This window comes from Ictidomys tridecemlineatus, chromosome 5 (assembly GCF_052094955.1).
Source record: "Ictidomys tridecemlineatus isolate mIctTri1 chromosome 5, mIctTri1.hap1, whole genome shotgun sequence".
Lineage (NCBI taxonomy): Eukaryota > Metazoa > Chordata > Mammalia > Rodentia > Sciuridae > Ictidomys > Ictidomys tridecemlineatus.
This window is the reverse complement of record NC_135481.1, coordinates 160,255,724-160,268,115: the sequence shown is the minus strand read 5'-3', so window position 1 is coordinate 160,268,115 and position 12,392 is coordinate 160,255,724.

Here is a 12,392-nt window from a genome sequence, read left to right as displayed (position 1 = left end):
ATGATTTTTAAAAGTTGTTATTAAATTTAAAAGATGCAAAAACCTCTTTTCCTCATATGACATTGTACTGAGTTTCTCAGAATGGAAGCTTTGAGCCACAGGAAAGCAAAAGATGGCTAAAATATATACAAGGAGTTGGAAGCTGGGTTTGAGTCTTACAAACACTATATTCCTGTGCCTTCTCCCCTCCTGAGACTTGTCAATAAAGAGACATCCACAAAATGAAAGAACCAAATGAGTTGTAAATATCATCTTAATTAGTCTTTAGGCAAGCATCTTCCAATATGAGACTTCTGTGACAGAGGAGGGTCTGGAGAATGTGGCTCAGAGTGGGAAGTCTACATAAGATTTCCTATTTCCTTGCATCCAGGTCACCTGCTCTGTGGAATGGGATTTAACTAGCCATGTGGACCAATGTCTGATCCACTTGAGTACTAATGGAAAAGTTAAAACAATAGAGAAGATGAGTAGGTGCTGTGATACCTTGTTCCATATCATCTGTATCTTTGACCCATGGCATTTTGGGTCATGGGAGTTCACTTTTTCATGGTAGTCTGGAGATGGCAGGGAATTAACACCCCGGGAGCCTTTAAGCAATGATTGGCAGGGTTGGTGTAGCACATCCTACCTGGGGAGGGGAAGCTTTTCAATTGTGGAGTCTTCATTATCTCCCAGAAGTCCCTAGTGAGACTAAGCTCCAGGATCCTACAAAAATGGCCTTCTCCATATCACTCCCACCCTCTGTGGCTTTCTTCTCTTCTTGCTTCACTTTGCTACTTTCCCGCCCATCTTCCCAGGATTCACCTTCTAAACAAATTGCTTGGAATCGGATCCTTGTTTCAGAGTCAGCTTCTTGGGGGAGCCAAGGACAAAAATATGCCTGGCTCTGTTCCTACCAGGCAGGACCTGCCTGGGGGGAATTGGAGACAAATAGCATGTGGGAAAAATACTTAGCATTCCAAGGCACAAGAGGTGACACAGTCATATGTCTTCTAAGTCCTATTAGTCCCAACCTAGCTGTAGAACTTTGCCCATTGAGTGTCTCAGATTCTGACCAGTAAGACTTGCCATTCTGTCACCACTGGGGAAGAACTAGAAGGCAAGGTAGCAGAAGAGTTGGGATATTCCCCTCAGGTTCCCAGCTCATCCTACTCCTCTCTTCCCAAGTAAAAAAAAAAAAAAAAAAAAAAAAGCTAAAGCAAAGATTTCTTTTCCCAATAGTTCAGGTTCATCCCAGGCTATTCCTATGGCAAACCTGCAAATGCTCCAAGTGCCTGTGGTCAGAATTTTCTGCCAGCCCACATCCCTGCAGGAAGGCAGCATAGGATTTGTCTCTATTTCATATTCAAAGCTTCTTACCCTTCCAGCCACCCGTTGCTTTCAGATTCATCACAGAGTTCTTTACTATTCAAACACGACTGTTCTTTAATTCCTCCACTGCCTGGTAGGAACACGACTCAGAGCTGTGAAAGACTTGTAGCGCAGCCTTTTGGGTGTACTTTATTAAAAGGTAAGATTATGCTTGAAGCAAAGGTTAGGCAAACATTTGCTCAATGCCTTAGAACTCAACAGAGAAGGAGAATTTTCTCAAGTCAGGAAGCTGCAGAAAATGGCTGCCAGGTAAAGAAAGGTCTTTACTTAAAGGTCATACAAAATATAATGGAAAAAGATTTTTAAAAGCTTGAAATCAGGGCTTTTTAAATTTTTTAATTTAATTTAATTTAATTTTTTAGGGAGAGTGATTCCAAGTAGATATTTCTTTTATTTTCCAACTTTCAAAAATTTATGTCAGTCTTGAGACAAAGTTATTCTCAAGTGCAAATGTATAATTGAAGGGGTGCCAATAAATTGGCTCTTGGTGACACCTCTAATTTAAATAGGAGGAAAGTTATTAAGCATTTGGAGATGCCAGCCTCCCCTTAACCATCAAGACTCAACCAAATGCCTTGCACCTTTGTGGCTCCTTTTTTCTCTGGACCAGCTCCAAGTCCCAGATAACCAGGTCTGGTCCTGTTTGCTGTCATTTCATCCCTCTCTCTCTCTCTCTCTCTCTCTCTCTCTCTCTCTCTCTCTGTTTTTCTCTCCCTTCCTTGCTGTCTTTCTACCAATGATTAAACCCAGGGGTGCTTTACCACAAAACTATATCCCAGCCCCTTTTAATTTTTTATTTTGAGGCAGGGTCTCACCAAGTTGCTGAGGGTCTTGCTAATTTGCTGGGGCTGGACTCAAACTTGTGATCCTCCTGCCTCAGCCTCTTGAGTCATGGGATTACAGATATGCTGGACCCACTGGGCTAGAACTGCACTTCTTGAATCTGTTCCAGGGCCAGAAACTTTACATTTCACAGTTGTGAATTTTGCAGAGCATTTCCACCAGAGGAAGTAATTGCAGAGCCTGGCAGGGAAATAGGGACAGTACCTAAGTTTGGAAAGCTCAGTTTTCCCAGAGACTCATATGTAGGAGGCCACCCAATACTATGAGCAGGCTCCAGGCATACTCATTCCATGATCAAACAATGAAGAGGTGAGGATGCTTTTTGGTTATTTCCCAAGCCCTAAGCTATGTGTCCTTTAAGATCCAGCATCATTTCTCTTTCCCATCTGATTTAATAAAACCCTCTCAAAAACTTGTTTGAATGTGTTACATGGTATTAAAATGACACTGTGATACAGGTGGATTTGATGGATGGTTTTGCTTCTGTGAGATTTGTAGCAGATAGTTCACTTCTCTAAGATTGATTGGTACCAGTTGTAAACATTGTAAAACACTGCTTTACTTGCTAAATAGTCACTGCCTTGAAGCCTCCCTCCTCCAAGTGTCAGTCCCTTCATTGCCACACCCACTTCATAAGCTCCTATCCTGATACCACAAAGATCTCCGACAGTTACAGGATTAATGCTTGGAATAACATATATCCTCCTGGACTCTGCTTCATTTTGATAGACTGGTGCACATTCTCTCTAATCCTTATGCATTAATCCAGTGACACTCAGCTCTCCTCACTTTCTTTCTCTGTGGGATCTGGTTCTTCAAAGTCTTCAGTTTATTGGTTATTTCTGGATAGCTCAAACTTATTTCCTATATTTTGCCCATCTTTTCTGGTTTTCTTTGCAAGATTTGGTATGCAATAATAAGTCTATCACTACTGGAAGCAGGAACTTCTTCAGTGGGACAGATAAGTCCCTGTTAAACTACTAAGAGTTTGGTTACTTGCAGCCAAATGAATCCCTAACTGATAAGCTTGCTGAGACCATGCCGTACATGTGATCTATGCTCAGTTGGCATGTGTAACTGAGAAGGAGACTGAGAAGCCTGCTTCAATTGGAGGGGAGAAACATAAAAAAGCAGAATCTTGAAAAAAGTTAGTACTTCAGGATAATGAGTGAAAGATAATTTGGATTTCTTCATTTTGGGTGGGAGGGGAAAGAAAAGAAGAAGAGATCCATAAAGTGTACTAACAGGATGAAAAGGTTATTAGAAAAGTTTTGAAACTGCTGAGTGGTAATATTTTTAACTCAAGTTAATAACTTGCTGGAAACCCAAGAGGGAGGCATTTTGTCTTAGCTTTGCCATTAAGCACAAAGCCTAAACTTTAGGCACATGATTTATAGCCCTCAGAGCTCTGCAGATTTCATTAAAAAGTACTAAATAAAGCCTGACACCTCCCAAGGTGTTCCATAGGCTGGGATATGGAGAGATAAGGAATCTTTTCCAAGGTCAAACTCTAGGCAGCAGTGAGCCCACAGACATGAGGTTCACTGAAAAATAAACATTAACACTCTCTTTCTCTCTCTCTCTCTCTCTCTCTCTCTCTCTCTCTCTCACACACACACACACACACACACACACACACACAGTGGGTTAGAAATAGTCTATGTCTTTTGCCCTCTAAGACAGGTTGTATTTTCCAAAAATCGTCTATCAAACCACATGCTCTTACTAGGATGGACACAGATTCTCTTTCATTAAGAAGTGAAGTCTCGAGGGAGAATCAGAGTGAGCCTGCATAAAGACTAGGGGGGAACTAGAGGCACCTGACCTGCAACCCCCCCTACCCATCTGCAGCCAAAAGGAAACCTGTCTAGCTAGAGCTGGGGGAGGGGCAAGCAGGAAAATCCAAAGGACAGAGTGCCTGGGATCCCAATTGCCAACTGTGGGACCCCGGAGATCCAGGCCCACTGATTCGTGCGGCCTGCCCTGCGGCTACAGAAGGCGTGGCGCCCCAGGGAAGCCATTAATTAGCAAGCAGGGAGAGGCTCGGCTGCCATCAGGTGGAATCCCACCAGCCAAGCCCGCACTGACCCCCGGGCTGAGTACGGGAGTTTAGACGGGGAAGGAAGCGGTACAGTCCCATCCCCCACAGCGGACACTCCACCAAGGGAATCAGCAGTCAGCATCTTGAACAGCTGATATATCCACCGCCATTCTCCGACAGATCTCAACAACAAAACAGGTGTGTGGCACTCAGCCCATCCCCCATACATCGGGAACTCGCATAAATTCTCTCCTAGGCTTGCCGGGGGAGGGAGAATCAGAGTGAGCCTGCATAAAGACTAGGGGGGAACTAGAGGCACCTGACCTGCAACTCCCCCTACCCATCTGCAGCCAAAAGGAAACCTGTCTAGCTAGAGCTGGGGGAGGGGCAAGCAGGAAAAATCCAAAGGACAGAGTGCCTGGGATCCCAATTGCCAACTGTGGGACCCCGGAGATCCAGGCCCACTGATTCGTGTGGCCTGCCCTGCGGCTACAGAAGGCTAGCAGGAGAAACCAGGAGGCTAGAGGCAAGGCGCTCGAGACTGGGCAGCTGGAAATTGCAGGCCCGCCCGCGACAGTTCACCCACTGCCCACATAGCTGGGCGGTAGGAGAACACCCGGCCGCAGGTGACCGATCACCCGCCCTCGGCCTGTGATACTGGGCGGCTAGAGACCGCCTGCCTGCCGCGACTGGGAGCTGAAATCAAACAGAGACAGTCCAGTCACACCACCTCATCAGGATACCCAGGCAAGGAACTGGGGCCGGTCATAGCAAAGTAGTGTCGTCACTGGAGCTCGGACGTCGGATCTTCCTTCACAGTGGAATCCACGTCAGCAGGCATAGTTTAACAACACTAAGGAGAGGCATCAGAGTAATACAGAACCAAAACAAATCTATAGAAGAGAGTAGAAACACGACAATCAAATAGAGCTGGAAAGCAACGGGGACAACATGAGAAAACAAGGGAAAAAAGGAGTACAAACAATGCAAGACAACTTAATTCTACAAGAGGACATAGAAACATCAGAAGCAGGGATAGGGAAAGAACTCAAGGCATACCTAACTCAAATGGAAAGGAATATTAGAGAAGACATGAGACAGCAAGTCCAAGCAATAAAAATATATTTTGAAAATGAATTAAACAAACAAATTCAAATGGCAAAGAACGAGCTCTACCAGGAGATAGAGATCTTAAAAAAGAATCAAACTATAATCCTAGAATTGCAGGAGACTATAAACCAAATTAAAAACTCAAACGAGAATATTACAAATAGACTTGATCAAGTAGAAGTCAGAACATCAGATAATGAAGACAAGGTTTATCAACTTGAAAAGAGTATAGTCAACACAGAAAAGATGCTTAAATCCCATGAGCAATCTATTCAAGAGATATGGGATGTCATTAAAAAACCAAATTTGAGAGTCATCGGGATAGAAGAAGGCACAGAGATTCAAACCAAAGGAATGGACAGCATATTAAATGAAATAATTGTAGAAAACTTCCCAGAGATGAAAGATGGAATGGATTGCCAAATCCTGGAAGCCTACAGGACCCCAAACATTCAAAACTATAATAGACCAACTCCAAGACACATAATTATGAAGATAGCCAACATACAGGACAAGGAGAGAATATTAAAAGCTACCAGAGAAAAGAGACAGATTACATTCAGGGGTAAACCAATTAGGTTAACGACTGATTTCTCAGCACAGACTTTGAAAGCGAGAAGATCCTGGAACAATGTATTTCAAACGCTGAAAAATAATGGATTTCAACCAAGAATACTGTATCCAGCAAAATTGAGCTTCAGATTTGACAACGAAATTAAAATCTTTCACGATAAACAAAAGCTAAAAGAATTTGCAGCAAGAAAACCAGCACTGCAAAGCATTCTGAGCAATATACTACAAGAAGAGGAATTGAAAAATAGTGCCCAAAACTAACAACAAGAGGTATCTCAGTAAAGGAGGAGGAAAATAACCAAAAAAGTAAAACTAGCCAAACTAAAATAAATAAATAAAGAAGCATGACTGGAAGTACAAATCATATCTCAATTGTAACTTTAAATGTTAATGGCCTAAACTCACCAATCAAGAGACATAGGCTAGCAACCTGGATCAAAAAAACAAATCCAACAATATGCTGCCTTCAGGAGACTCATATGATAGGAAAAGACATACACAGGCTGAAGGTAAAAGGTTGGGAAAAATCATACCACTCACATGGCCCTCGGAAGCAAGCAGGAGTGGCCATACTCATATCAAATAAAATCAACTTCAAACCTAAGTTAATTAAGAAGGATAAAGAAGGACACTATATACTGTTAAAAGGGACCATCCACCAACAAGACATAACAATTATCAATTTGTATGCACCAAACAATGGAGCTGCAATCTACATAAAACAAACGCTCCTCAAGTTCAAGAGTCAAATAGACCATAACACAATAATTACGGGTGACTTCAACACACCGCTCTCGCCATTAGACAGATCCTCTAGACAAAAGCTGAATAAAGAAACTATAGAACTCAACAGCACAATCAATAACCTAGACCTAACTGACATATATAGAATATACCAACCATCATCAATTGGATACACGTTCTTCTCAGCAGCACATGGATCCTACTCAAAAATAGACCATATATTATGCCATAAGGCAAATCTTAGTAAATATAAAAGTGTGGAGATAATACCATGCACCATATCTGACCATAATGGAATGAAATTGGAAATCAATGATAAAAAAAGGAAGGAAAAATCCTACACCACATGGAAAATGAACAATATGTTATTGAATGATCAATGGGTTACAGAAGACATAAAGGAAGAGATAAAAAAATTCTTAGAATCAAATGATAATACAGACACAACATACCGGAATCTATGGGACACAATGAAAGCAGTTTTAAGAGGGAAATTCATATCCTGGAGTTCTTTCATGAAAAAAAGAAAAAACCAACAAATAAATGAACTCACACTACACCTCAAAAACCTAGAAAAGGAAGAACAAAACAACAGCAATTGTAGTAGAAGACAAGAAATAATTAAAATTAGAGCAGAAATAAACGAAATTGAAACAAAAAAAACCATTGAAAAAATTGATAAAACTAAAAGTTGGTTCTTTGAAAAAATAAATAAGATAGACAAGCCCTTAGCTATGCTAACAAAAAGAAGAAGAGAGAGAACTCAAATTACTAATATACGGGATGAAAAAGGCAATATCACAACAGACACTACAGAAATACAGAAGATAATTAGAAAGTATTTTGAAACCCTATATTCTAATAAAATAGAAGATAGCGAGGATATCGATAAATTTCTTAAGGCATATGATTTGCCCAGATTGAGACAGGAAGACACACACAATTTAAATAGACCAATAACAAAGGAAGAAATAGAAGAAGCCATCCAAAGTCTACCAACCAAGAAAAGCCCTGGACCTGATGGGTATACAGTGGAGTTCTACAAAACCTTCAAAGAAGAACTAATACCAATACTTTTCAAACTATTTCAAGAAATAGAAAAAGAAGGAGCTCTTCCAAATTCATTCTATGAGGCCAACATCACCCTGATCCCAAAACCAGACAAAGACACTTCAAAGAAAGAAAACTACAGACCAATATCTCTAATGAACTTGGATGCAAAAATTCTCAATAAAATTCTGGCGAATCGAATACAAAAACATATCAGAAAACTTGTGCACCATGATCAAGTAGGATTCATCCCTGGGATGCAAGGCTGGTTCAATATACGGAAATCAATACATGCTATTCACCACATCAATAGGCTTAAAGACAAGAACCATATGATCATCTCGATAGATGCAGAAAAAGCATTTGACAAAATACAACATCCCTTTATGTTCAAAACATTAGAAAAACTAGGGATATCAGGAACTTACCTCAACATTGTAAAAGCTATATATGCTAAACCTCAGGCTAGCATCATCCTAAACGGAGAAAAACTGAAGGCATTCCCTCTAAAATCTGGAACAAGACAGGGATGTCCTCTATCACCACTTCTATTCAATTTAGTTCTCGAAGTACTAGCCAGAGCAATTAGACAGACAAAAGAAATTAAAGGCATAAAAATAGGAAAAGAAGAAATTAAATTATCGCTATTTGCAGATGACATGATAATTTACTTAACAGACCCAAAAGGATCTACAAAGAAGCTGCTAGAGTTAATAAATGAATTCAGCAAAGTGGCAGGATATAAAATCAACACGCACAAATCAAAGGCATTCCTGTATATCAGCAACAAAACCTCTGAAATGGAAATAAGGAAAACCACTCCATTCACAATATCCTCAAAGAAAATAAGATACTTGGGAATCAACCTAACAAAAGAGGTGAAAGATTTATACAATGAAAACTACAGAACCTTAAAGAGAGAGATAGAAGAAGATCTCAGAAGATGGAAAAATGTACCCTGTTCATGGATAGGCAGAACTAACATCATCAAAATGGCGATATTACCCAAAGTTCTCTACAGGTTTAATGCGATGCCAATCAGAATCCCAAAGACATTTCTTGTAGAAATAGATAAAGCAATCATGAAATTCATATGGAAAAACAAAAGACCCAGAATAGCAAAAGCAATCCTAAGCAGGAAGTGTGAATCTGGAGGTATAACGATACCAGAGCTCAAACTGTACTACAAAGCAATAGTAACAAAAACAGCATGGTACTGGTACCAAAACAGGCAGGTGGACCAATGGTACAGAATAGAGGACACAGAGACTAATCCACAAAGTTACAACTATCTTATATTTGATAAAGGGGCTAAAAACATGCAATGGAGGAAGGATAGCATCTTCAACAAATGGTGCTGGGAAAATTGGAAATCCATATGCAACAAAATGAAATTGAATCCCTTTCTCTCGCCAGCCACAAAAGTTAACTCAAAATGGATCAAGGAGCTAGATATAAAAACAGAGACACTGCGTCTGATAGAAGGAAAAGTTGGCTACGATCTACATATTGTGGGGTCAGGCTCCAAATTCCTTAATAGAACGCCCGTAGCCCAAGAGTTAATGACAAGAATAAACAAATGGGACCTACTTAAACTAAAAAGTTTTTTCTCAGCAAGAGAAACAGTAAAAGAGGTAAATAGAGAGCCTACATCCTGGGAACAAATTTTTACCCCTCACACCTCAGACAGAGCCCTAATATCCAGAATGTACAAAGAACTCAAAAAATTAAACAATAAGATAACAAATAATCCAATCAACAAATGGGCCAAGGACCTGAACAGACACTTCTCAGAGGAGGACATACAATCAATCCACAAGCACATGAGAAAATGCTCAACATCTCTAGCAATCAGAGAAATGCAAATCAAAACCACCCTAAGATACCATTTCACTCCTGTAAGATTGGCAGCCATTATGAAGTCAAACAACAATAAGTGTTGGCGAGGATGTGGGGAAAAGGGCACACTTGTTCACTGCTGGTGGGACTGCAAAATGGTGAGGCCAATTTGGAAAGCAGTATGGAGATTCCTGGGAAAGCTGGGAATGGATCCACCATTTGACCCAGCTATTGCCCTTCTTGGACTATTCCCTGAGGACCTTAAAAGAGCACACTATACGGATACGGCCACATCAATGATTATAGCAGCACAATTCACAATAGCTAGACTGTGGAACCAACCTAGATGCCCTTCAATAGATGAGTGGATAAAAAAATTGTGGCAGCTATACACAATGGAGTATTATGCAGCACTAAGAAACGACAAAATCATAGAATTTGCAGGGAAATGGATGGCATTAGAGCAGATTATGCTAAGTGAAGCTAGCCAAGCCCTAAAAAACAAATGTCAAATGTCTTCTTTGATATAAAGAGAGCCACTAAGAATAGAACAGGAAGGAAGAGCATGAGGAAAAGACTAACAGTAAACTAAGACGAATGGGGGGAGAGAAAGGAAGAGAGAAGGGAAAACATATGGAAATGGTAGGAGACCTTCAGTGATACACAAAATAATAAGAGGTTATGAGGGGCAAGGGGGTGGGGGGAAAAAAAGGGGAGAGAATTGAACAACAGCAGAGGAGGTAGAGAGGGATGTTGGGAGGGGAGGGGAGGGGAGGGGGGATAGTAGGGGATAGGAAAGGTAGCAGAATACAACAGTCACTAATATGCCATTATGTAAAAATGTGAGTATGTAACAGAAGTGAGTCTGTATTATGTATTTGGGGAGTTCAAAACCCAATTGAGTCGAATGTATGAAAGATGATATGTCTTGAGCTCTGTAATGTTTTGAACAACCAATAAAAAAAAAAATAAAAAAAAATTTAACACAGCCTATAATTCATTAATGGTAATGCCTGAAAATTCAGCTGTTCATAAGAGTTCTGTTATTAAAAATATTACTACATGAAATAAAAAAAAAAAAAGAAACCATTCTGTATGTTCCTCCAACCCCCCCCAAAAAAAAAAATAAAAAATAAAAAAAAAAGAAGTGAAGTCTCCTCCTTTCCTTTGCAGCTGGGTTGATGTGTGGAGCTGGAGAACATGATGCTATGTACCTCTAAAGATAAGTCAAAAAAGAAAATGCTACTTTCACTGGCCCTCTTGGAACTGTTGACCTTGGACTCTGCCACCAGTCATATGGAAAGTTCTGGCCAAAGACCTTGCTGAGGTACTATTTGACATCCAGCATTGACTACCCATTGTCAATGTCAGCAGCAGCAGCAGCAGCAGCTGTGTGAGCAAATGAGGCTTCATTAGATTCCATTCTCCAGCCTTTGACTGCCTCCATGGACACTGCAAGGAGCAGAGATGAGCACCCTACAGTAATTCCCAATTTGCAAGTTCATGGGCAAAATGAACGTTGCTTTTTTTTTTTTAAAGCATAATTAGCTTTATTTTTTATTTTTATTTCTTACATACGTGACAATAGTTGAATGCATGTAAAATGAGGAGTGGTTTGTTATGCATCAAAAACTAACTTCCCTTCCCTAGTTCTGTCGTAATGCTTATGAGAATTGCTCAGATATCATTCATGACAGAAGTTACCTGACACGCAGTCTACCAAATGCTTTAGTGGTTCAAGTGAAGACATAAAGGTGAAAATCTGGCTCAATAAAGCTTCCATGTGGCATGAAGTTTTCCTTGTTGGCATGACTGGCAAAAATATTGAGTGCAGTTCTAGCCCCACCCTATGAGTGGATTTGGCATTAGAGTCTGTGTGGGTAACTTTATTGAGAAAAAAATCAGAGACAAAGGTGAAGGAAGATTTGACAGAGACCAGAAACTGAATGTCCATATCTATTTTCTCCTCCTTCCCTTGATATCTTTCAGGAGGGCAGATAAATGTCCAGTGTCTCATTGCGGGGTTCTTCTGCCCAGAGGAGTCCAAGCCACACTAAATCTTAATATCTCAAATAATTAACAAATAATAAAACACAACACTCAAAAATATATTTACAAACAGTGAAGGCCATGATAGATCTAGTCCACATGGGTTCTTGAACTAGACAAAGAGAAAATGGCCCCTGTGGTTTGTTTAAGGGGGTACACCAAAGGCAGGGGTAAGGTTTTAAGGGTGGAGTCTTGCTTTGCGATGTCTTGCAGTCAGCAGGTTGATTGACATTTTGGCAAGTCACACCCATCTCAGGTGCTGTGTGGAATCTTAGGCAGAGCTTGAGGGGGAAGTTCACTTGCATCAGGCAGTCAATCCCTGTTGGGGTGCTCCAGGGAGTTCCCAGTGCCAGACTTATCCCCTCAGGAGGCTACTAATCACACACAGTCCACACACAGCCCACAGACAGCTCATGACAGATATCGAGTTCCTGACTTTTAACAGCCCAGAGACCATCTTGAATAATGATTCCTGTTGCAGATGCATGTGATGCTTCAAGCGACTCCCCTTGCAGTGCATTGAGTCTTGCTGCAGACAAGGAGGAGAGACCCACACCAATTGTGCATACTCCCTCTGTTCTATTTTCTGAAGCTGTAGATAAATAATCTACAATCCAGATGAGCAGGGGCTACAGCCCTGGGGACAGCCCTCCACAATGGGGGATAAAAGGTGATGGATAAATGTTACAGCCTCCCCTTCCTCAAATGGAGTAACACTGAGCTGTGTTCCACAAGGTCCCTCAGAGAAAACCTGATACTGAATCCCAATTGC